A 25,354-nucleotide genomic window follows, 5' to 3' on the forward strand; every position below is an offset into this window, starting at 1 on the left:
GTTCCCTAAAACCCCAAAGATCAATAGAATATTAATAATTATATTTATACCATTTAACATCTTAAATTAAGCCAATAAATGCAATAGACTTCATTCTTTCTATGATCTGAACTTATGGTCTGTTTTACTATATAAAATGTTACTTCTATTTAAGTTATCTTTACAGTGTTCCCCCACTACTTTGCAGCTTGCTTTTTGCGGATTTGCTATTTTGCGGGGGTTTTCATACAGCCCGCCCTCCCTTGCAGGCACAAAAAGGCCCAGGCTGAGGCGCGCGGCCTGGCCCGGCCTGTCCTCCTCAGCCGCCTGCAGCTAGCACCAGTAGGCCCCGCCTGCTCCTCACGCCTCAGCGAACAAGAAGGAATACAGTACTGTACATTAAAAGAGGGTGAGAGGGAAGGAGGGAGGGATGCTATATTTATTAAAATAAATATAGTGTCCCTACTTTACGGATTTTCATTTATTACAGGAGGTCCTGGAATGTAACCCCCATGATAAGTGAGGGAACACTGTATTTACTTCTAGGCGATTCAGTGCAATTGGCATTAAAAAAAAAGCTATAACCAATGACTCTGAAACAAATTACTCCTGTTGCACAAAAAGAGCCCAAGAACACTTGGATAAAATTAGAAAGTGTTTTATCCAATCAGCTGTCTAGATTTTACTCTGTTTTTGTCATGGAGGAATTTCAAGGACACATCAGCCAGGCAGCTGGAAATTAGTTCTATTTTCACTCTTCAACTGAACAAGACAAAAACTGACTCCACCCAGATACAACTAAACCCAGAACCAGCTAGTAAACAGACTATATAACTACATGATCCATGCATTTCACAACCTAATTTTTTGTTTTAACAAATAATTAATTGGATAAACATAGTTAGCCCTCCATCCACACTTACAATTTCTTTTTCAGATTTGATTATTTGCAGATTCAAGTCACATGTTTTCTCTAAGAATCTCTGTTTTCCAGCATGACTCTATGGTCAATTTCCAACAGCAGCCAACCACACAGTCATGTGAGAGGACCTAGAGATTCCTAGAGAGGACACTTCTCTAAGCATTTAAAGGTCCTTTAATGATATTATTTGGTCAGTCTCTGATTGATGTTAATATAGAGTCATTCTAGAGGACCTAAAGATTTCTAGGGAGGTGTTCACTCAGGTTAAAAAAAATGAGTTTTTACATTTGTAATTTTTTTCACTTTCACAATGTCCTAACCTCCACAAAAATAGAATGCCTACTGTATATGGTCGTATCTGGTATATCACACATTTTCTCACCTGTCTCTCAATCTGAAAGTCAGTCTGGTATTGGCTTTTTCCTTACCAGGTTTCCGCATCATTTGCATGGCTCGTTCATGGTAACTACTAATGCCTCATTACTAGTGGTTAAGGTCTAGGATTGCTTCCTTTTTAAATAGTGACACCATTAGTTCCTTTTTATTTTATTTTATTTTATTTATTGCTCTTGGGCTACTCCCTCCCCCAAACCTTGCATCGTATGAGCCACAGAGTAGAGCAGAAGAATCCATATGCTCAATCGGCATCTGTCATTGGGAGCGGATGATGGCCACTATCCTAACTGAAAGGGAGTTCAACATGAAGTAAACCCCAGCTATTTTCTCCATTCAGTGGAGATTAATCCCAACTCACCCACCCACCAATGGAAATGGGGCCTGAAGGAAGACCCGGGAGAAGAGTAGTCTATGATTCGCCACCTCCATCCACATCTTTGTATCGGTTGCCATGGTCATGACTATATTTCTGGAGCCTATAAACTTACATGATTTTTTTTTTTAAAAAAATAGAACAGTTCTATTTTAGAGCTGGTTTTTACACTCAGGCATTTTAACAGGATTGGCCCTTCTATTAGCAGAGAGGAGTAATGTGATGCAACAGATCCTGTTTGGTGAAGAAGGGATCCAATAGTAGTTTCCTCTGTAGTGTGTTCTGGGCAGCCTGCCCAGCACCCTTTCACTTAACCTACTGCCCTCAGTTATGTGTGGAATACTTTTTCACATTCACAGTGCAGAAGTGAGATACAACTACAGGTTGAGTCTCTTTTACCTGAATTTCTATAGTCTGGAATACTCCAAAAACTGATTTTTTTTTTTGTCAATAGCTGTCAATTTCCGCTTTGAGAGAAGGGAGCTTGTCACATGTCCAGAAAACACTAATGATGATACATTGGCAAGGAAATGGATGGCAAGGGAAAGCATGGAGCAATCCCACAGGCTGCTGCTGTATCCGACAGCTGGTGGGGGCGGGGGGGGGGGGGTCAGTGGGTTCTGGGTGTGTGACTAGCCATATATATAGATATGGATATAGATATAGATATAGATAGCAAGATAGGGAGGGTTAGTCCAAGAAATGTTGCTGCCTGAGAAGAGATGGTAACCTTTCCTCTCTTCAGTTGTTAAATATTGACTGACATCAGTACAGGTGGTGTTACTCTTAACACACAGGTTGTGTACAGTACAGTACAGGTTGTGTTACTCTTAACTAACACACATACACACACACACACACACACACACACAAATATGGGTATTCAAAAGTCCAGAAAAAAAATCAAAATTCAAAAACGTGTGGCCGCAAGCATTTCAGTTGGGGTAACACAACCTGTACTGATGTCAGTCAACATTTAACAACTGAAGACAGGAAAGGTTACCATCTCTTCTCAGGCAGTAACATTTCTTGGACATACCAAACATTTTTACCCCAGAGAACCTTGAGTGGAGGATGAGTTTGCAATGATATGCAGGTGACTGATGGCTGAAGGGGGAACTATTCTACTTGAGGCATCTCTGGAATTTTATGTAGCGATTTTACTTGATAAGCAAAGCATGCTCATTCTATTACCCATAAATCTTCCCTTATTTTAGCTCAAATATATCCAATTTTCTTTCAACAGCAGTCTCCCAAATCTCACTGATTATATATGAAAGCATAATTGACAAAAATCTAGGAAGGTTGTAATCTTTTTCATGCTTGTTCAGAAAAGAACAATCAAACTGTGCACTGAAGATAAGCTTTGAACGTAAAGTCTCCCTTTTGGCTCAAAATATAGCTGCTATTTTTTTAAAAAAAAAGTAAATGAGGCATTAAAAAGAAGATTCAATTAATAAACTGTACTTTGCTTTTAAATTGTAAGCCAATAGAGAGGGGATTAAAAAGACCTTCTGTCATTGAGAAATTCATAAAAGTGTATGTTTGGGAGAAAGGATGTAATAATGTAGAATCTGCATTATAAACTGAAGATGGGATTAAAGTCAATTTGTTTTAAGGTCTATTAGTGAGAGGACAACAATATATCAAAGTAATGGTTTTAGAGTGTATATTTCATTACATTCTGGGCATTTTCCTACTACTGTGATATCGCTATGACTGAAAGTTTTTCATATGAAACTGTCTGATAATATGTTTTTACTACATGCAATTCAGATTATGTTTTTTTAAGAGACAAAAGAAAATATTAATGCTGTTATCCCATGTACACTTATTGTCACACAAAAAGATATAGTGGAACCTTTGAGACTAAAGACTTCAACAGTATGCATGGAATGAATATACTTATTGTCAGTAATTCCTTTGAATTCAGCACTTTTACATTAAGGATCTCAAGAATGACCTGATAATATTTGCTTCTTTAATTTTTGAGATGGTATCTTAATACCAAAGACATCCTGTCTATAAAAAGACTCTGAAATTCTTCACCCTACAGAGTTTTCTGGGGAAATTTCAATTGTGCAGTAATAATAAATGCTTTCTTATTCAGAAAAAAAAATTGCCAGATAAAATATATGTTTTGCACTAGATCCATTGATTCCTATACAAAAATGTTGGTCTTCCATAGAAAACACATGCAGAAAAACTGCACTTATTTTTTTGTGCTGGGATCCATATGTTTGTGTAAAATGTATACAATTTGCAGAAATGCACAGATATTTGTAACTTAGGATGTGGCATGAGAAGATGTTAAGGATACCAAAGCTCAAATAGTTTGCAAAAAGATTTTTAAATGTAGAATACTGTTTGAGGGAAAGCACTCCAGGCTACAAAAAGTGTAACCTAGAATAATAATAATAATCATCATCATCATCATCATCATCATCATCATCATCATCATCATTTTTATTTATACCCCATGCCATTTTCCCCAAAAGGACTCAGGGCAGCTTACAACATAAATAAATACAATGGATAATATATGCAAAGTAAAATAAAATGCTCATTCCCCTATCCATGGTTTCCTTTGGAATAAAATTTGATGGTCATTTAAGATATTAGGAAGGAGACTTATTACAGCTCATCAACTCAAAGGATATTTTGAAGAGCTGAGGTGCCACACAGCTGCTGAAAATGTGAAAATTGGGAGGGAGGTTTGTTCCTTCTTTCACTACTAGATCCATCAAACTGCTAAACAGTTGGCCTTTAGATATCATAGTGCATACACAAGGAAATGGGTTTCCTTCAGGTGCATGTATGCTACCTTCTGGATTCGACAAATGAGCCCTTCAAGCCACCTGCAACTCAAAAGGGCCCTGGCAAGGCAGCATAAAGAAAAACCCCAAAACCAGCTCTATGGTGGATGTTGATAAAACAAAACACCAACTGTACTCCCAAAGCATATATGCTCAGCTGTGTTTTCCCACTTTTCAGCTGCTTTTAAAATGTTTAGGGGTTTTTTTCCTCTCATTCTCACATTTCACACCTGTGTCTTCGAGTTATTTTAATGGCTCCAAACTAAGTTCCAAATGCAAAAATAGTTTGCATTCAGAAATCTCAGCAGGGGAGAGAGGAGAGAATCAGCGGAATTTTGCCATTTCCGGTAGACATAGGCAAAAGGAAGCTGCTTCAACTTCTCCCATTCCTGTATGTTCTTCCTCATTAATAGTATTTGTCACTGGATTATGTGTCCCAGTTTTCATCTATGAAATATTGGAAGGCATTCCAAAAGGGGCAGGGGAGGTGGGACCACATGAGTCCATTTAAATATTATGACATGGGTGGGACTATTTTAGATCTGTGGGAGTTGTTTTATAAAAAAAATAAAATGGATTTGAAACAAACTTCAAATTGCTGGTCATCCTTCCCTTTGGGACGTTTTTTTTTTTTTTACAGTAATAAAACAAAACAGCACAGAGAATTTTGAAAAACAATTGTTGTGGGTGTGGGTGTGGGTCACTGAGGTCTGTGATCAGAAAAAGGTGGCTTCCAAACCCTTTAGAGTAGCCCAAGCCTATTTACTGCACTTCAAGCCTTCAATTATAGCTTTTCAGAGGGTGGAAGGGGTCATAGTGTAAAGGGCAGACAGAAAATCCCTGGAGTACACTAAGGTCGAAAATCCTGCACTATTTCAGCCTTGGATGCAATAATGGATGGCCATATTTTTCTCCCTAATGTAGAAAAAAAACAACTTTTTCATTGCAGTATATTTCCAATATTCAAATATTCTGAAGAATTTAGATTATTTTGCAGAAATTCTGTAATTATTGTGCAGAAAAATGCATGTGGAATTTTCTTCTTCTTCTTTGTTTGCTACGAAAGAAAGGAAAACTAGATATCTTTCACTGCAGAATAATTCCCCTGGAACACTTGGAGATGTTTGGACTGAGCAAAAGTCTTATTGCTCCAATTTTTCCCAATAGACTCTCTCAATTGTAAGGAACTCCATTTTTCAATCAAGAAATGAATAATTGAGATTATAATGATGATCTTGCTTTTATATCCTAATCGTGACAGAAAGCGGCTCACACAGCATTTAAAGACAATATGATTTCAAATCTATGTCATACAAAGATTAAAACAGAATTAAACATAGGAGTCACTTAAAGCATTTAACAGTTAAAATAATCAATGTTATTTCCATCCCTAGTTTACATAAAGCATTGTTTGGGGCTAAGAATTCTAGCCTTATATGAAGATTGTGAGTCCCATCATATTGTATTAAGATTATGGAATCCTAAAGTGCAATATGGGAGATTTTTAAGTCCAAAGGAGAATCTGGTGTTACACCAAAATTCTAAAGGGTTGGCGAGTAGATTGTGAGTTTTATGTATTTTTTGGTAATCCAAAAATCCTACTACATCCTTAATTGAAATTATCCAATCAATCAGTATGCAGACCACTATGGAAACAACAATTATTATATAAATTTTTATAAATTCCTTACCTTTAGATGATGGTAAGGAATTTTCAATTTTCAATTAAAACAGTATTTTTGAAATAAACATAGAATACCATAGCAAAATCAGCCCATTTTTAAAAAATAAAATAAAAACAAAACTCATTTAATTGTTTTCTTTAAGAAGCAAATTAAATTTTATCATCTAATTATAGTACTATTTCACTTTTTTCTATAAAAAATAGCATGAAATGTAACTACATACATTTAAAATAACCAGGATATTCTCCGGGCAAACACAGAGAAGAAACCGAATGATGCGCCTAACAGAAGATGAGACGTCTCCCAAAAACTAACACAAAAGTGCTTGCAACTCTACATGTAAATCCATTTTCTATCAATTTAATTGGAAAAAAACCTTGATTTTTCCACCATCGAAGGTAGTTTCTTAATATTAAATTGTACCCACGTATACACTGGCTCGCCTTCTCCTCCTTCTTGCTGCCCTAATTTTTACAAATTTCCCATGCACGGTTACAATGATGCTTTTAACGTCTCCCCAGGAAAATTCTTGACAATGATTTGGCTGCCATCTGATTTAGTAATGAAGGGGGCACACTGGGTCTTTCAGTTGGCATTGTGTCCTCTGGAACATTCCAAATAGAGTCTGCACAGCTATCTAACATCCCTGTAAATGCTTGCACAGCAGAGCGAAACAATGAAATAGTTCAGACATCAATCACGTCCCCTAATTATGCATTTACTTCACAAATTGCATTATTTTCCGTTAAGCGCCTGCAATGGCTGGTGGGGAATATAGGAGACACTTGGAGATCGGTATTAAGATGTGATCTGCATTACGTGCCTCCCGCACATGGCATCCCTTCCATGGTGGGAATATCCATTTACCTTTTAGCTGCAGTGATGTATTTCTTTTTTTTTAAAAAAAAAAAGTCTTAATTCATGTCTGTCACGCAATCAGATTTGTTGCCGAAGTATATAAATTATATACACAAATATCATCAGATGGATGCAGTGGGAAATCACAGTGGTAATTAAACCCTCTTTTTTCCTGTGGTTGAAGTAACAATACTCATTTCAGGATAGCATTAGAGTAAGGAGAGCCTATCTATATCTGTAAATGAATGATATCATTATTTTAGGAAATGAAAGTTTAAGCTCTGTGAAACATACAATCCCATGGAGATCTCAGCTGAGCAACTTGTACGTCCAGGTGTTTAATGTGATAAGGTACGTTACCATTTATCTGTGTACTTGCAGACAAATATTAACATAGTCATGAATTAAGCTTTTAATCCCTTTTATTATAAATTGAATATCTTTATTTTAACAAACATCAACAATGCACATTATTGTGCTCCAAACTATTCATTACTATTCCCCACAGTATACCATTACATGATACACCATAATACATGTGTTAATATAATGGCAAGCATCTGCTTGAGTATTCTATAGCATATTTCATTCTCCTTCTTTTGTTTAAACAAAAGAGACCAGCACACAAAAGACACTTTCCCCCTCATATAGGCAGCCATACAGTAATTCAGTATTACTCTGGAAAAGAAGGAGAAACACACAACATTTCTATTTTAATAGTTGGGAAAGTATTCCTTGTTAGGAGTCCTTGATTAAAAGGAACCGAAGAAGAAAACAGAAAGCAAAGGGGAAAATAAGCGGCCAAGAAAATGTATGGGACTGGACAGATATTTCTAGGGGTCCGAAATAGAATTAATGCTATTGGAGTCTCTGCAGAGATGGAGTAGCAAGTCCGCTAACTAAAAGGTAAATGCCGTAATCCTTAACTCATATTGGCTGGAGCAGTTTGGATACAACCCAGTTCAGTACTCACCATGTTGAAGGACAAGGGATTTCATGGGATTTTTCAGTAAAGTAGGCCCTTTGTATCTGCTGGAGTATGGTTTCAGGACCCCAGATGGATACCAAAATCAATAGCTGCTCGGGTTGCATGATATGTAATGACCTAATAAAATGCTGTCCCTTAAATAAGATGGCAAAATCCCAGGGAATGTTTTCAAGCCATGAATTGCTGACTCCATGGATGGAGTGGGCATGGAATTGTAGACCAGACTATTCCAAAAGATCCAGAGATGATAATGCAAAATTATTATTATTTTCTCCAGGGAGAACATCTGTAGTTTGTATGTAATGTTTTTCTCCCAATGAAACCACATGTAATTGTGAAGGCATTTCCCCTAAAACAGTATAGCAAGTAGCATTTTCATTTTTTTATGTTGTTCTCTACTCTCAATCCTGATATCTTTAGCTCCCCTGCTTTCCTCATTGGGGCTTTTCATTCTGTGGAGTACAGTGGATGCAGCAGAAGTAAAGAACAGGAGGGAGAGACAGCAAGAGGAAAGACACAAATGAAAATGAGAGCCAACCTGTGAAGAAAATGAGCAGTGAGAGAACCAGTACATGGGTGACAGACAAGATGAGTGAAAAGCTAATGCAGAAAAGGATAAGTTGAGACAGATGTCCCCAAACTAAGGCCCACGGGCTGGATGCAGCCCTCCAAGATCATTTACCCACCCCACCCTAAACTTTAGATCTAGGGTAAGGCACACAACAATAACAACACTAATTAACTTGACTCTGTCATCAACCAAAAGCAGGACCACCCTTCCCATTGAAATACTGGTAAATTTATGTTGACTAAAATTATTTCAATTTTAAATATTGTATTGTTCTTTTGTATCTTTTTGCACTGCAAATAAGACATGTGTAGTGTACATAGGAACTTGTTCATGTTTTATTTTCAAACTACAATCCGACCCCTCAACGGTCTGAGGGACCATAAATTGGCCCTCTGTTTTAAATGATTGAGGACCCTGGGTTGAGAGAGGAAAGAGGGAATAGTTTTTGTTATTGTTAACTGCAGTCAATTCATAGAATGAGAAAGCTCCAACCCTGTCATCAACAGTCCTGGAGCAGAAGAACATGCAGGGAAAGGAAAGATTGAAAACAATTCATATGGAATGGTGAAAGTAGAGAAAGAATGTACAGGATGCTGGGGAAAGTCAGGAGAAGAGACAAGGAGATATGTGGGCAATAGATGAATCACAGAAGGTGAAGGATGTCTCTACACTATAGAATGAATGCAGTTTGACACTAATTTAACTGTCATGGCTCAACAGCATGGAATCCAGGGAATTGTAGTTTAGTGAGGCATCGGCACTCTTGGGCAGTGCTATGGAATCCCAGGATTCCATAGCACTGAGCCACAGCAGTTAGAGTGGTGTCAAAGCATTAATTCTACAGTGTAGATGCACCTGAAGGATTTGAACAGAGTTGTTACTTTTGCCCTGTGCTTGTTTCCTAGATACCTCTAAGTTGTTCTAGTGAAGTATTGTTGACAGATATGGGGTGTTCTAATCTGAGGAGTGTCAATGGGAGTGAGAGGTGGGAGTGTCTTGTTTACAGTTTATGTTAATAAATATTTATGTTTCTTACTTCCTCTGTGTCAATATTATTTTGTAACTCACCCACTCCCTTTCATTGGAAAAATGGATGAAAATGGAGTTTCCCCAAAGTTATGCTATTGTTCGCTTCAAATTCTACTATGGGTCAGAGGAGGAAAAGTTAAACTATGGATGCAATGTTTCACGTGTAATTTAGTCAGAGCTATAGTGCATTAATGTAACAATGAAAGTCTTCTTTTCAACATAATGAATGTAAGTTCTTTTAGGTGTCTGTTTGTGTGCATGAAATGTAGCAGCAGCTTTCCAATGGGTTTTCTGTCTCTGGCTTGATCCAACCAGAGGGTATCCACCCAGCTGGAAGAAGAATCAAAATGAGTGCTTCCAAGATACAGAGCTCTATCTATGTAACCTTAGTCGTAAAATCATTGTGGGTGCAGGAACACAATTTTTGATCTTGATAACTATGCTGATCATATTCCAAATACCCACCCTTTGTACTTCTTCCACTAAGAGCTTCTTGTGTGTGTTTGCTGATAATTTCCCATAGCAATAGTCGGAGCATTACTCTTCCAACAGGTTTCTTAAGTAAAGATGTCATGCCAACTGAGACATGGGCCAGATCTACATGACCCCTTATTCCAACACCAATCCAGAATGATGTGTGCTGGATCAGCACCAGGATGGTTTATATAGATGGTTTAACTAGATCCTTTTCATTTTTATGATTAATTTTTGAAAGATTGTTAAATACTGAGGAAACTATCAACAGTAGTCTGAAACCTATTGATTTTAATGAATATGACTCTAGGCAGCATATACATCCAGTTCATCCTGTGTATACACAGCATTTTCCTATAAAATTAGTTCCTTCAAATTCCTTATATCAACAAGGGTGCTACATCTGAAATGAACTGTTCATTAACATCATTTTTAGCAAAATATGAATACATTGGACTTTGCGTCAAATCCTGGCTATTGATAGGAATAATGTAAGGGTAATGAATAAGTAGAATGAATTTAGAAACCATTTTCAAAGGAAGCATTCACTTGAACTGTGGCGCTTTTAAGATTTAAACAATTACTTGAGTGGAAAAGGAGGGAGGTTAATTGGAGCAGCAAGTACTTTGACTTCAGCAAGGATCTGGCTTCCATTTCAATTTATGTTTCATATTTCCAGGAATACTTTGGGAAATAGAAGCATAAAACTTGTATTTTGAATGTGTCATTCTAATGGGTCTGTTAACTAGCATGGTAGACATTTGGTTTACCTTAGGGCTCATCCAAGCTGACTGAAAAATCCCATTTTTTATTCCTGATATTTTTTATTTTATACTGTAGACCTGTTAGATAAAGTGCTGACAGGAAATACTTTGAGATTTAAAAATGGGTCTCCAATCAGGCTGAAACAAGAACCAGCAAATAAGAGTTCGTGATGGCTTGACTAGGGATATAATTTTATACTGTGAGTAAATATCATTGAACCCAATGAAACTTAATTCTGGGTAAACATTTATATTCTTGTGCTGTACAAGATTTTCCCCATTCAACTTCAGGAAATCTTGCAGGTGTAAAAGAAGTCAATGAACAATATAATATACTGAATTTTGAAGTAAATATCATATTTCTTCAGTTCTAAGACACCATTGATCTTAAGATGCACACTAATTTCAGTACCACTAACAGAAAAAAGGATAGATAGATAGATAGATAGATAGATAGATAGATAGATAGATAGGAGATAGAGAGATAGAACACCCATGATTCTAAGGGCCCATCCAGACAGGGCCCAAAATGCATGAGCACGCCCACTTTTACCAGAGGTGTCCAAACGATGTCTCCAGTAAAATCAAATTAATTCGAGACAAAGTAAGAAAATCCTGCTTTGTCCCAAATTAATTTGACACCTCATGACACCTTTCATAAGATCCAGGTCTTTCCAGATGTGCGCCCAGTGTGGAATGGGTCTGGGGATCACGTCCACACACCCGTCTCAGGATTTTTGAGCTGCTGGAGCCCAGAAGCCCCAAGACAGCATGCACCCCCTCTCAAACCCTCCCAGAAAAGGCCTAAAAATAAATAAATAAATAACTCACCCAGCTGGAATTCTAATGGCACATAGAAATTATGCTTCAGGATTGGGGAGACAAGGAGAGAAATCACTCTTCCCCCCCCCCCCTCAGGCTTGTCATTTCTACATACTAGGGGAACTCCAGAAATAGTTTTGTGGCAACCGGATGAGTAATTTTTAATTTTTAGGCATTTTCTTGGGGGTGGGGGGAGTTGGTTGGTGTCTGGGTGCCCTGCTGGAAGGTCTGGCAGGCCATCTAGACCTCCCAAATAGCATAGGGTTTTTTGGGAGGGGGGAGATGTGGGGACTATAACCCACACCCAATCAAGTTTCTTAAACTTGATTGAGTGTGGGTTAAAGGCCTTTCTGGAACCAGCCTAAGATGCACCCGATTTCCAGAGATGCTTAAATGAGGGAAAATGTGTCTTAGAATTAAAGAAACACCATAATTACTCCTCTACTCCTCCCTCCAAAAAAGAGGATACAGAAATAAAAAATAATCAATATGAAACATGAACACCACTGTCAATTAAATGCCTGGGCAATTGAAATAATTTTAAACCAATGGCACATATGAAAAAGTACACCAAGGACATTACTGAAGTTGCTAAGGAAAACATCTGATGCCAATATAACCATAAAGAGAAAGGTCATTGCTTTAGCTATCTCAACTGAAGGATAAGAGAACTCCAAGAGAACGAACTGTAACAAGAGAATATACTAATTATATTTTTAGCTCTCAGTTGCCATAAAGTGCTTGTGTCAGAGTACTGTCACTTCCTAATTTTAGCCTCTCAACAACTATATGAAGTAGATTAAAGCCTTATTATAGGGTTTGTGATACATTTAAAATGAGTGTGTGAGGAGAGGGGACATGCTGGCTCTACTCCCTCCATTCCTGCACTCCTCATATAGAAAGAAGGAGTCTGAAGAGGACATGGAGACTTTCCACGTAATTCAAACCCTGAGAAAAGTGGGATCTAAATTGGGTGAGAGCTTCTGCATATAGAGAAGGATCTCCCCAACAAATTGTCGCTCTTCACACATTGAAAGAGACAACATGGCAGGGATATCAGTGCGCTCTCTTCCGTCATGTGTTCGGTTTCACCTTATTATGAATGCCTCAACAGAATTTAGGGTGAGGAAAGAATTGCTCTGTATGTATAGTCTTGTAACATTGTACTATACATTAAGTACGGACTCATGATGAGATGAAGGGGCTATAATTAACAATGCCTTTTGGGTAGTTTGGACTTCAGCCCCATATTCATGCCAATTGGCCAAAAATAAAATCCATGATGTTATCCAAAATACTTAAACCATCTTCACATTACTTCATGAAAAATCCCTCTTTGCTCCAAGGTATTTTTATCCCTGTTGTGGAAAAATGCCCCTACATAATTCTTTTCCCCAGAAGGAATTGAATCACACATGTAATGTTATCCAAAATACTTAAACCATCTTCACATTAAGGTAAAGGTTTCCCCCTGACATTAAGTCTAGTCGTGTCCGACTCTGGGGTTGCTGCTCATCTCCATTTCTAAGCTGAAGAACCGGCATTGTCCATAGACACCTCCAAGGTTATGTGGCCAGCATGACTGCATGGAGCACTGTTACCTTCCCGCTGGGGGCAGTACCTATTGATCTACTCATATTTGCATGTTTTCGAACTGCTAGGTTGGCAGAACCTAGAGCTAACAGCGGGAACTCACCCTGCTCCCCGGATACAAACCACCAACCTTTCGGTCAGCAAGTTCAGCAGCTCAGCGCTTTACCCACTGCACCACCAGGGGTCCACATTACTTCATGAAAAAATCCCTCTTTGCTCTGAGGTATTTTTATCCCTGTTCTGAAAAAAATACCCCTACACAATTCTTTTCCCTAGAAGAAATTAAATCCCACATGATATACCGTCCTCAAAGGCTGGTACATGCCAAATTCACATACAGCCCAAAGGTTTGTGTATTCCAACTTGAAATTTGTAGTATCATCTATCTTTCCTTTCAGGCATGAGAAATCCAAGTTGTAGCTATACTCCAAGTTTTAAAAATCAGTATAATATTTGGTCATCTCCCCAATGCATTTGGATTGTTTTATTTCACTAAAAGCTGCTGTAAATTTGTTTTCACTCCTAGTTTCACTTCTACTGTCTCTGTTATTAGCTCTAGAAAGTGTTTATATGAAATTTTAGAATGCAGTCTTCAAGGCACTGCAATTTACAGGGAAGCTAACATTGTCATAATAATGTCTCTATCCTGAAATACATTAGAGATTTAAATACTATTTTAAAAACTGTAACAAATCCCATTAAACAAACAGAGTAACTGTCATCAAAACGACCAAAGAATTCTCTGCCATCTTTAGAAGAAAATGTTGTGAAACAAATGGTGTTAAAGAAAGTGTATAAAAAGAGGCCTATCTATGTTACCATTCTGTTGTTGTGTCACTGCCAGTTTGGGACATTTTCCCAATCTTGAATAAAAGAGATTCCTGAAAGATCTCACTAATTCAAATTGTAACCCAAACAAATCTCTCTTTCTTTTATTTCTTTAGCCATTCATTGTAGGCTTTCATATATTTTATTTCTGCACATAATGCTTCACAAGGGTCACGCTGTCTATATTAAAAACCAGTCTTCTGCATGTGTCTTTTACTGTAAGTAGCATCATCATGAGAAAGCAGATACTGTTTGCCGAGAGGATACTGTAGGGGACTCAGGGAGGATCAAATACATATATAGGGAAACATTCAATGCCTTTTAACATAGAACAAAGACAGACAAACATAGGCTCCGAGCCTCGGACTCATGACCTCCTGGTCAGAGTGATTCATTGCAGTGATTCATTGCAGCTGCTCTCCAGCCTGCGCCACAGCCCAAGCCCTGTTGTGGTTCAGAGGTCAGACTTTGGAGAACAGGACTGCAATTTGTTGGATAACACAGTATTTGATCCAAATAATAAATTAGATGGCAAGTTCAATCAGAATAAGGGCAGAGCTAAGGAATGTACACCCCAAACCAAGGTATGTATTTGGAAGTAAATCCCATGAGTTCAAATAGAACTTATACTCCATCTGCACTACACCGGGATGGCAACTGTGTGGCCTTCAAGATATCGACAAATTAAAATTCTCAGCAGCCTCAATCAGAAGATCCTGTCCTAAGGAATGTTGAGAGTTTCGGCTTCATAACATCTGTAGAGATACACAATTCTCACACTTGTGGGAGCTTTAAATGGCATATCTAGACTTCATAGTGTTGCAGTTTGATACCACTTTAGCAGTCATTGCTTCATTGCACAAAATCCTTGGTTCTGTGCTTTGCTGAGATATTTTGAATTCTCATGCTAGAGGATTCTCATGCTGTCGTTCAAGAGAGGATAAGAGAATCCTATAGCAGAGACTCCTGAATCCCAGGATTCTAGAGGATGAAGTTCAATACTATGGGATCCAGGGAGTTGTAGTGTGAAAGGGTGAGACACCTTTTGGAACGATTTAAAATTGTATTCTTGCCACCAACCATGAATGATTTTTTTTAAAAAAAGGAACAACAACCATTGTTATTCAATGAACACATACCAGAAATTGAAAATAATGAGTTATAAATAACACAATTACCTTTGGGGTGGATTATGACAATAATCTGGTTATATTTCAAAAGTTATCTAATAAGCAGGAATGCTGTTACTTTGGATGAATATAAATACTTTAAGGGCAATTTTAGGCATTCCTCTTGGTAGTGGGTTCTTCTTCAAGTATACTATAATTCCCTTAGCAACCCTACAATTTGCTTCAAAAATGAAAAACCAGGTTGCATATCCCTTATTCAAAATGCTTGAGATCAGAAATATTTTGGATTTAGTCCCCCCTCCCCCCAGATTTTAAATACTGGATTTGCATTGTATATACATAATGAAATGTCATGTTATGTGACCCAATTCTAAGTATAAAATACATTCATATTTCATATATCCCTAAGGCACATAACCTAAGAGCCGTGGTGATGCAATGGGCTAACCTGACCTGAAGGTTGGATTGCTGACCTGAAGGTTGGAGGTTTGAATCTGTGAGATGGGTGAGCTCCTGTCTCTCAGCTCTAGCTTGTGGGGACATGAGAGAAGCCTCCTAGCAGGACGGTAACGCACCTGGACATCCCCTGGACAATATCTCTGTAGACAGCCAATTCTCTCACACCAGAAATGACTTGCAATATGTTCTTAATTAACTTCTGACATGATAAAAAGGCACATCGCCTGAAGATAATTTCATATACAATGTTTTAATAGTTTTGTGCATTTATTCAGAAAGCAAAGGTGTCACTTCCTCAGCCCTTTTGGAGGATTTCAGATTTCAGAATTCCAAATCAAGGATATTCAACCTATAATGGCAAAGTAATGGAAAAAATGAGGATCATGATCTCCAAGCCAATGAGTTACCTTTTAGAACTGCACAAGACAACAGATTTTTTTTAAACAGGGATGAATGCAGTTTTTAAAGTATCTTCATAAGTCCTGCCAGAGAAAAAAAGGAAGGGAAGGAGGGACCCACCATGAATCAGTTTTTAAACAACAGAAGTAGCTAGCAACCAAAAATTCCTTTATGCTTGTTTTTCCAAAAAAGATAGAAATGTATTCCTATTAAGCCTACAACTGTGCCATCAACAAATAAAAATCAATTGAAATCAATTTAGCTCAGATAAAAAGTCTCCATCCCCTGCTGGAGCTCATCTAGCACACTAACAGCTCCCACTGATGAAACAGGTGCTTGTAAATTAATTAGCCTACTGAAACACACCTTTAAAAATGAATTTCCCAGAACACCCTGGCAGCGAGCCATCTTGGTCCCAGGAGCTGATCATCATTCTGTAAATATTGAGATTTGATAAAGTAAACGCTGCGCTGGCAGCAGATGGCTTGGAATGCTCTGTTGACATTGCCTGCGATTACTTGGATATGAAGACTTTACTTCTCATAGGCCTCCGTTGGGAGGCACAGGAGGACTTGATCCCCTCTCCAGCTATTTGCCTCCTAATTGAAAATCCTTATTCCCAGATGGAGCATAATACTGCTGCTTCAGGCGTCTCGCTCGGCACTGCTTGACTGTTGATACACGGGTAATTGCTTTCAGTAATGCAGGTTAAATGTGACATTTAGTGCTTAATAAAAATTATCAAGGCCAAAGCCGTTTATCATTCTTCCACTTTGGGGCTGACAGTTTTAAAGATGTAAGCAGCACCCGCCCCAAGGAAAAGAAAGTCTCTACACAAGCACACACACACACACAGGCACTGATTTTGAAGGCCTCTTAGTTTTTGGAAAAAAAATCAATCTATTGAAGATTAACTCTTTTTTTGGCATGAAAAAAACTGCTTTTATACAAAACCCAGAGGTTTTAGGGCACACAAAAGAGTCAAAATCATTTCATTGTTACATCTACTACTGTATTTCTTCCATTCTAAGATGTGTTTTAAAATGTGGTGCATCTTAGAATCATAGCTGCTTTCACACACACACACACACACACACACACACACACACACATATATATATATAGCTTTTTTTTCTGGTGGTGCTGAACTTAGTGTATATCTAACAATCAATGGTATCTTAGAATCAAATAGATATGCATGTACAGCAAGAAATTAGTTATTCTCTTTTGCTCCAAAAGTTAAGCTAGTATGAAGTCTTGCCTAAATGAGGACAGCTAGGCATGGATGCTGGCTTTTATAATATACAGTGCCCACCTCCATTATTCTCTCTTTGTTACTGTTGTTGCTGTATGCCTTTAAGTTGTTTCCAACCTACAGCAATGCTATCTTGGAATTCTCTTGGCAAGATTTGTTCAGAAGAAGTTTGTCACTGCTTTTCTCTGAGGCTAAGAAAGCATGACTTACTCAGTATCACCCAGTGATTTTCATGACCCAGCAGGTGTTTGGCCTACAGAGTTGTAGTCAAACACTCAAACCACTGCACAATTTGGGCTCTCAATACTACCCTAATGGCACCTAATACAAGTTGATCATCCCTTATCCAGAATTCTGAAATGCAAAATAATCCAAAATTGTCCAAATGGGTGGCTGAGATGATGATGTCTTTTGCTTTCTAATGGTTCAGTATACAAAAACTTGGACAAGGCTGGACCAAAACAGTTTTACTGCTTGAGGCAAAGTTGCAAATAGTGACAGTTACACTAATGAAGAGAACTCAAAGTTGACCAGATTATTTTAGGACATGAGGTAGAAAAATCCACAGACACCTGTCCTTGTTTCCAGCAATTAAAAACAAAACAAGAGCAGAGTAAACAATTAACAGTTTGTGCATTGTGTGTTTTGTGGGAGGGGTCTCACTTTGGCCTCATCTACATTGCCGTATAATGCAGTTTGAAACTGCTGTATATGGTCCAGTGTAGACTCATATAATGAAGTTCAATGCCGTTAAACTGCATTATGTGAGTCTACACCAGGAGTGTCAAACTCATTTTCACTGAGGGCCTCATCAGACTTAAGGTTGCCTTCAAAAGGCCAGAAACTGTAAGAAACTGTATAAATGTATATTGTCCTGGCACTGAAAGCTTCGCAGGCCATATTAAATGATGTGCCAGGCCAGATTCAGCCCATGGCCCTTGCATTTGATTCATGTGGTCTATACTGACTATATAATACTGTTCCAAACTGTATTATATGGCAGTGTAGATAGGGCTTATGCCTGACAGTAGGACCAGCCTTGAACCTCTAGGAATGTAAAATGCCAGTACAAAGGAATTAAGTAGAACAGTCCATGTGCTAATGATGCTATTTTAACTTCTTGTAAAATTCCTTGGATGTTTCACCAGAATCACAAGTTTGCTTCTAATTGTGCTTTCAGCAAAAGATGGAAACACTGTACGTGGAACACCCACTACCTGCTTTTGAGAAATTACATCTGTCTTCGCAAAGCTCTTTCTGTTACCTCAGTGTTTTCATTAAGAAGGAATACCAAGCTTCCCATTTTGAATTTACATTTTACTTTCAGTGCAATGTCTAAATGTGACAGGGCTAAAGATGCTGAAGATTATTAACACTTCCTTTTAAAAACAAGAGCTCTGTCACTTTCCATCAACAGGAGATAATGCCATAAACATCTAGTACCACGTGGATACCTCAGTTCCTCTGCCAAGTTCACACACATAGTGTGCAATTTCCCTTAAATTATCAAGTAACTATGGGAGGTTATTATTTGCTGTAGATACTTCTGTCCTTGCACTCTTTGCTGGAATACTTATGTATTAGACTCCCTTCTACAGAAAAATAATTTTCACCAAAAAATACAGAGGACGCTAAGGAACATAATGGATAATAAAATGCCTTGCGTTCCTAGGATTGCTATTTAAAGATCAACCTCATGCTTTATGTAAAATAAGCATTGTAGTTGTGGAGGTCCTTACCTACCATTTCCATAAAAATCACTAAAGGAAAAACACTTTTCCCCCCAGTGACCGTAACACATTTTAAAGCTCCATTACAAATCTCCCTTTGGACAAAGGGGTCTACTTGCTACTTACTAAAAGGTTAGAATTGGGAGAGGGATTTAAAAATTTTGGGAACCATTCATCTCTTTATTAATATTAATAGTGTAACAGTCAACTGATTCATTTGATTGATGGCATTGGGTTTCTAAAGCTATAGCACTGAGAATTAGTCCCACTGAAAGCACTGGTGTCTATTTCTCAATCAAAATGTATAGGCCTAAACTGTAAAGAACAGTTATTTACTCTATAGAATACTGTATGAAATTTCTACCAAAAGCATTTGAAATTGAAAGGTGTGACACAAGGTGGGGACTTGCATATTTGTCTTGCTTTGCCTGCTCACTTGTTGAACCTAGCACAACCTAGGAACTCACTAGCTGAAATAAACGAAATTGGAAATTTTCTAATGAAAAGGGACATTTTTCAGATGCAGTTTAGTTAAGCATTTAGATTGCAGTGTAATAATCAAATCCCCCCTCTTTAAACACAAATATTATTAAATTAGGATTTTAGTTTATTAACAATTAACTAAACATATTAGTTTTCCCATCTCTTGAACCTGCATAGGGCTATAGTCAAACAATGAGCAGTAACATATGGAGAAAGACAGTCAGATTGGCACTTAGTTGTCTACATGTGCAGACTTTATGATCTAATTATTGATTTATTATGTTATTCTAAGCTAACTCGGTACTTGGCATGCAATGATTTATGGTCCTATCTCTCATGAAGATGATTGTTGCATACACTGAGTTCCTGGGCTGTCCTCCATCATGAACTAGCTGAGATATGGATAAAGAGAGCTTCAGCAAGATGTAACATATCTTGAGATCTTAATATAGATATACTAAAATGTATAACAGGTCACAGCCCCTTAGGAAAACATGGAATCAAGACATTTACAAGCCACTGCTATCTATACTGATTGCTCCTTAGTCTCCTCTTCTAGATCTTACTTAAACATTTTGTAGCAGGGGCTACACATATTATACATATACAGCATTCGTTTTATATTGGCACTAGACTCTGGAAAGGATTCCTATGTCAATAGTGAAACAATTGAATAGCACTGCAAACAAAACTCATTGGTCACAATTCTATATCACCTGCTTAGCTACTTAGACTGGATCTATGCTGCTGTTCAAACTACATTATATAAGTTCACACTGACCATATAATGCAGTTCAAGATGCATTATTTGGCTGCGTAGTTCCAGCCTGTGCTCCATAGCTAAGTAGTGTGTCTCAGGCCTTGCCCCACATACTCCCTTACTAGACAGTCATCCTTGCAAATGACAGACATCAATGTGACTAAGAAGCAGCTTTCCAAAAGTGATATTCAATACAACTGTCAGAAGCAGTTGCTATTCCTTCTCATACAAGAGATCACTTGCAGGAGGAGCCAGTGGAAACACCAGTCGACTGCTTTTCAGTCAACTGGGAAACAGAGCCTTGTTGCTTGCAGTGGCTGCTGCCTGATATGTCGGAAATGGGGGACTTTCATGATCTTGTGTGTCTAAACTAGTGAGTACATAGGGATCATGAATACAAACCAGTCACAAATGCATTAGTAACTGTCCTAGCAAATTCCAGCCATTGTTCATTATATGAGATTATATAGGCATAACTGAGGCTTGTAAAGCATACTACAAACTTTAAAGTATTATGCACAATATGTTTAGAAATCCCACTATTCAAAAGAAACCAAATGTAGATCTCTCCCCACCCTCACTCTCCAAAATGTTTTTTATTATTATTATGAGTTTCTGTTATCTGATCATGCAGCATTGCTTGGAAAAGGAATAGGTAATATCTAGTCATGATTGATTTTCATGGATCCTACAAATGTTGCCACAGGCTTTCTCCTCAGAATGGGCATCTGGATTTGGACATTCAAATGCTACTGAAGAAAAAGAAGTTCTCATTGAGTCACAACACTATGTTAATGCCTTCAGTGACCTCCTGATGTGTAGTGAAGACAGCATGAGGTAAGGAAGGGCATAGGAGAGAAGGAAGGAAGCATAAGCAGAGTGAGTAGCAAAGTGCAAAGAGCATTCCAATGGCACATCGTGAGGATGCAAAGTGAGGGAGAAAATAAAATCCACTTTGAGTCTCCTATGTGGAGAGGAAAAATGAGGTATAAATAAGCATAATATTAATAATAATAATAATAATAATAATAATAATAACAACAACAACAACAACAACAACAACAATAAGACCGTGCAAGGAAGCTGACAAAACCATTAATCATATCCTCAGCTTCTGTAAGAAAATCGCACAGACAGACTACAAACAGAGGCACAACTATGTGGCCCAAATGATTCATTGGAACTTATGCTTCACATACTACCTCCCAGCAGTAAAGAACTGGTGGGATCACAAACCTGCAAAGGTATTGGAAAATGAGCACGCAAAGATACTGTGGGACTTCTGAATCCAGACTGACAAAATTCTGGAATACAACACACCAGACATCACAGTTGTGGAAAAGAAAAAGGTTTGGATCATTGATGTCGCTATCCCAGGTGACAGTCGCATTGACGAAAAACAACAGGAAAAACTCAGCCGCTATCAGGACCTCAAGATTGAACTTCAAAGACTCTGGCAGAAACCAGTGCAGGTGGTTGCCGTGGGTGCCATGCCAAAATATCTCAGCCGGCATTTGGAAACAATAGACATTGACAAAATTATGATCTGCCAACTGCAAAAGACCACCCTACTGGGATCTGTGCGCATCATCTGAAAATACATCACACAGTCCTAGACACTTGGGAAGTGTTCGACTTGTGATTTTGTGATACGAAATCCAGCATATCTATCTTGTTTGCTGTGTCATAATAATAATAATAATAATAATAATAATAATAATAATAATAATAATAATAATAGAAATGTGATAGTGAGAATTGTGAGTAATGGCATACACCAGAAGGTGAGGCAAGGAAGGAAGCAAAGCAGCCAGCTGAGTGAGTGGTGGAGCACAATAAATAAGTATTGAACAGATGCATACATATTGCAGTAGGGCGTAAGAGTAAGTGGGAGGGAAGGAAGCACAGAATAAAAGAAGGAGGGAAGGGTGTAAGAGGTACAGTGGAAGGAAACAAAGAATAAGTAGGCATGATGAGGTGCAAAAAGAAGGAGATGTGGTATCACGGGTTGGGAAAGGAGGAAGGGGTGTAAGAGATACAGCAATAAATGGCCTCATCACATTGAAAGGGGAAAGCATGGGTGACTGTCCCTTTAGCATAGAAAATCGCACTTCTTATATCATCAGCAGTCCTGTTTTGGATTCTGCCTCCTCATCAGATGTGGAAACTTGAGAGCTAGCAATACATTCATCATTCATCACAAGGTCAGTATTACTTTTTTGTTTTTAACCAGGAGAAACAACAATATCCAAAAACTAAGAGATCCCTTGCTCTGCCTAATGCCCCTGACATTACAGGAGACTTACACAAGTTTAAAATCTCATCTTCCAATGGGAAAAACTGTTCTGTCCCAAACCATTGCTTTCCATGGGATCCTATTGATCTGCATCGAACCCCAGAGGATACAAGAGCTAGCAATCCAGGTTAAAAGCATTGCTTTCCATGGGATCCTATTGACCTGCATTGAACCCCAGAGGATACAAGGTTAGGCAATGAAACGGGAAACTTTGATGATTCCCATCACATCTCTTTTTCAGTTTTAAAGAAGTGAGTAAAGTGTGATAAGAGGTAGGAGCTCTGGCCCGTGTTCAGAGTTCCCTCCTTTCAGGACATTTAAACCTCTTTTCAACCCTGTAACATGTGATGAGCTCTGTGCCTCTCCGTGCTAGAAAAGAGGCTGAAGTATCCTACGAGGGAGAAATTTCTCAATGTGATGAAGTTGATTGCTGGAGTTCCCTCCTTTCAGGACACTTCTGCCTCTTTCCAACCATGCATGACTTCCAGAAGTAGTTCAACTCATGTGGTGAGCTCAATGCTTCTTCATGTTTGAATAGAGGCTGAATAGAGTGTCCTATGACTTGGAAATCTCTCAATGTGATAGGGTGGTGAGTTCAAAGAACAAGAGAGGAGAGCATGGCAGAGCATCATGTGAGTCTAAGGTGGGAGAAGAATGAGGTGGGAAAATCAGGAACACAGAAATGGAAGCAAAGCAGCAACAAAAACACAAAATGTCCCCACATTACAAACGATTCACAGTTAAGAATGGGAGTGAGACAACAGGAAGTGAGAGAAATCTACCCCTCAGAAGAGAAAATCAATTCTGAAAGAGTTATCATGGGGGAAATTGTCTCAACCGAAGATTTATCACCAATCCTGGTTTCCACGACAAGCCAAATTTTTCAAAATTAAATAATCGCTGAGACAGAAATCTTCTGAATGGGGCACAGACAGAAAAACTAACACCATAGAGGTGTTAACTCTTCACTATGCTATCCAAAGCTTTAAAAATATATTTTTGGCTGCAGTTACACTTAAAACAATGTACCTGTTCCAAGTTACACACAACAAAATCCTACTCTGATCCATAAAAGGCAAAACATGGGATGTTTTTCATACTTCTCCTCTAAAAGGCAATGTCCTATCACAAAGCTATTTCAGAATAGCTTAGGCTTTATAATATGCAATCTTTTAAAAATCCCAGTACAGTGTTCCCTCATTTATCACAGGGGTTAGGTTCCAGGACCACCCACAATAAGTGAAAATCCGTGAAGTAGGGACACTATATTTATTTTAATATTTATACATTATTTTAGTCGTTATACACTATTTTAAGTCTTTATCAACCAATCATGTGTTGATAAATCGCCTCCTTCTCCTTCTGTTGCCACTTGGGCTCCTTTTCTCTCCCTTTAGCTTCTCCTTCGTCCCTCCTTAGGCTGTAAATTTAGTTTTTATTATTTGTAATAGCCTTTTAGAGTTTATTGAAAAACCGCGAAACAGTGAATCCGCGAAAAGTGAACCGCAGAGTAGTGAGGGAACACTGTAGTCCCTGTAGTTCAGCCCTGTTGGGATTTGTATGAAAATACATTGGTTTTGTTTGTTTGTTTTAAATAAAAAGAATTAAATAAAATATTTTCCCGTTATTAAATAGATTTGCAATAACCATCACCGTCTTTATGCCAAAATACTGAAAATTTGAGAATATTAAGAAATTGTTCATGATCTGAAATAATTTTAATCCTCAAAATCTGATTTACTAGACAAATAAAGCAATTTAAAGACTTCTATATTGTCACATATGCAACTGCACAGCTGATGCACCTTTCACATGGGATCAGAGAAGTCCTCAACAATATCTCGTCAACAGTGCAGCAGAAAACCTATCTATTAGGTTAAGAGCTTCTCTTTTCAAAGATAAGTAACTTAGTGGAGAGGGACTACCTTTAGACCACTGGCATTGTTCCTTTTACATACTCCAGTCGTGTGGAGTACTAGCAGCACTGACAAACACAACGGCTAAGGTTTCATTCTGATATGTGCATCAGAATAAAATTTAAGAATATTCAAGTATCACAAAAAGCATTCTCCTCTGAAAACCACTAGAGTCTATGACTCTTATCCAGTACTCACTCATCTGTGTCTTTGTAACTTTGTTGTTGTTGTTGTGTGCCTTCAAGAAGTATTTGACCTAAGGTGATCTATCACAGGATATTCTTGGCAAGATCTGTTCAAAAGAGTTTTGTTATTCCTGAGGCAAAGAAAGTGTAACTTGCCCAAGGTCATCCAATGGGTTTCCATGGCTAAGGGAAGGTTTGGACTCTGGGTGCCAAAGCTGTAGCACAGTGCCCGGATCACTACGCCATGCTGGCTTCTCATGGAAATGTTACCTGCTATAATTCTAATGAACAATCTAGATATAACCTTAAACAAATACATCTAAATGCTTTAAAATGAAAACAGTATCTCCTGAACGGACTGGATGTTATTGGGATCATAGCTGGACTGTCTCTTTCATCCCCTGCTCTAGTCCTGAGGAAAACTGCCCCATAGGGCCCTTCCACACAGCCATATAACACAGAACATCAAGGCAGAAAATCCCACAATATCTGCTTTGAATTGGGTTATCTGAGTCCATATATTCCAGTTCAAAGCAGAATATGTGGGATTTTATTCAGCTGTGTGGAAAGGGGCCTTAGAAGCTGCTACCTGCACTTTACTACCAGTCCCAATTCTTGTACACTACAGTGGAGAAAAAGATAA

This window comes from Anolis carolinensis, chromosome 3 (genome assembly GCF_035594765.1).
Source record: "Anolis carolinensis isolate JA03-04 chromosome 3, rAnoCar3.1.pri, whole genome shotgun sequence".
Lineage (NCBI taxonomy): Eukaryota > Metazoa > Chordata > Lepidosauria > Squamata > Dactyloidae > Anolis > Anolis carolinensis.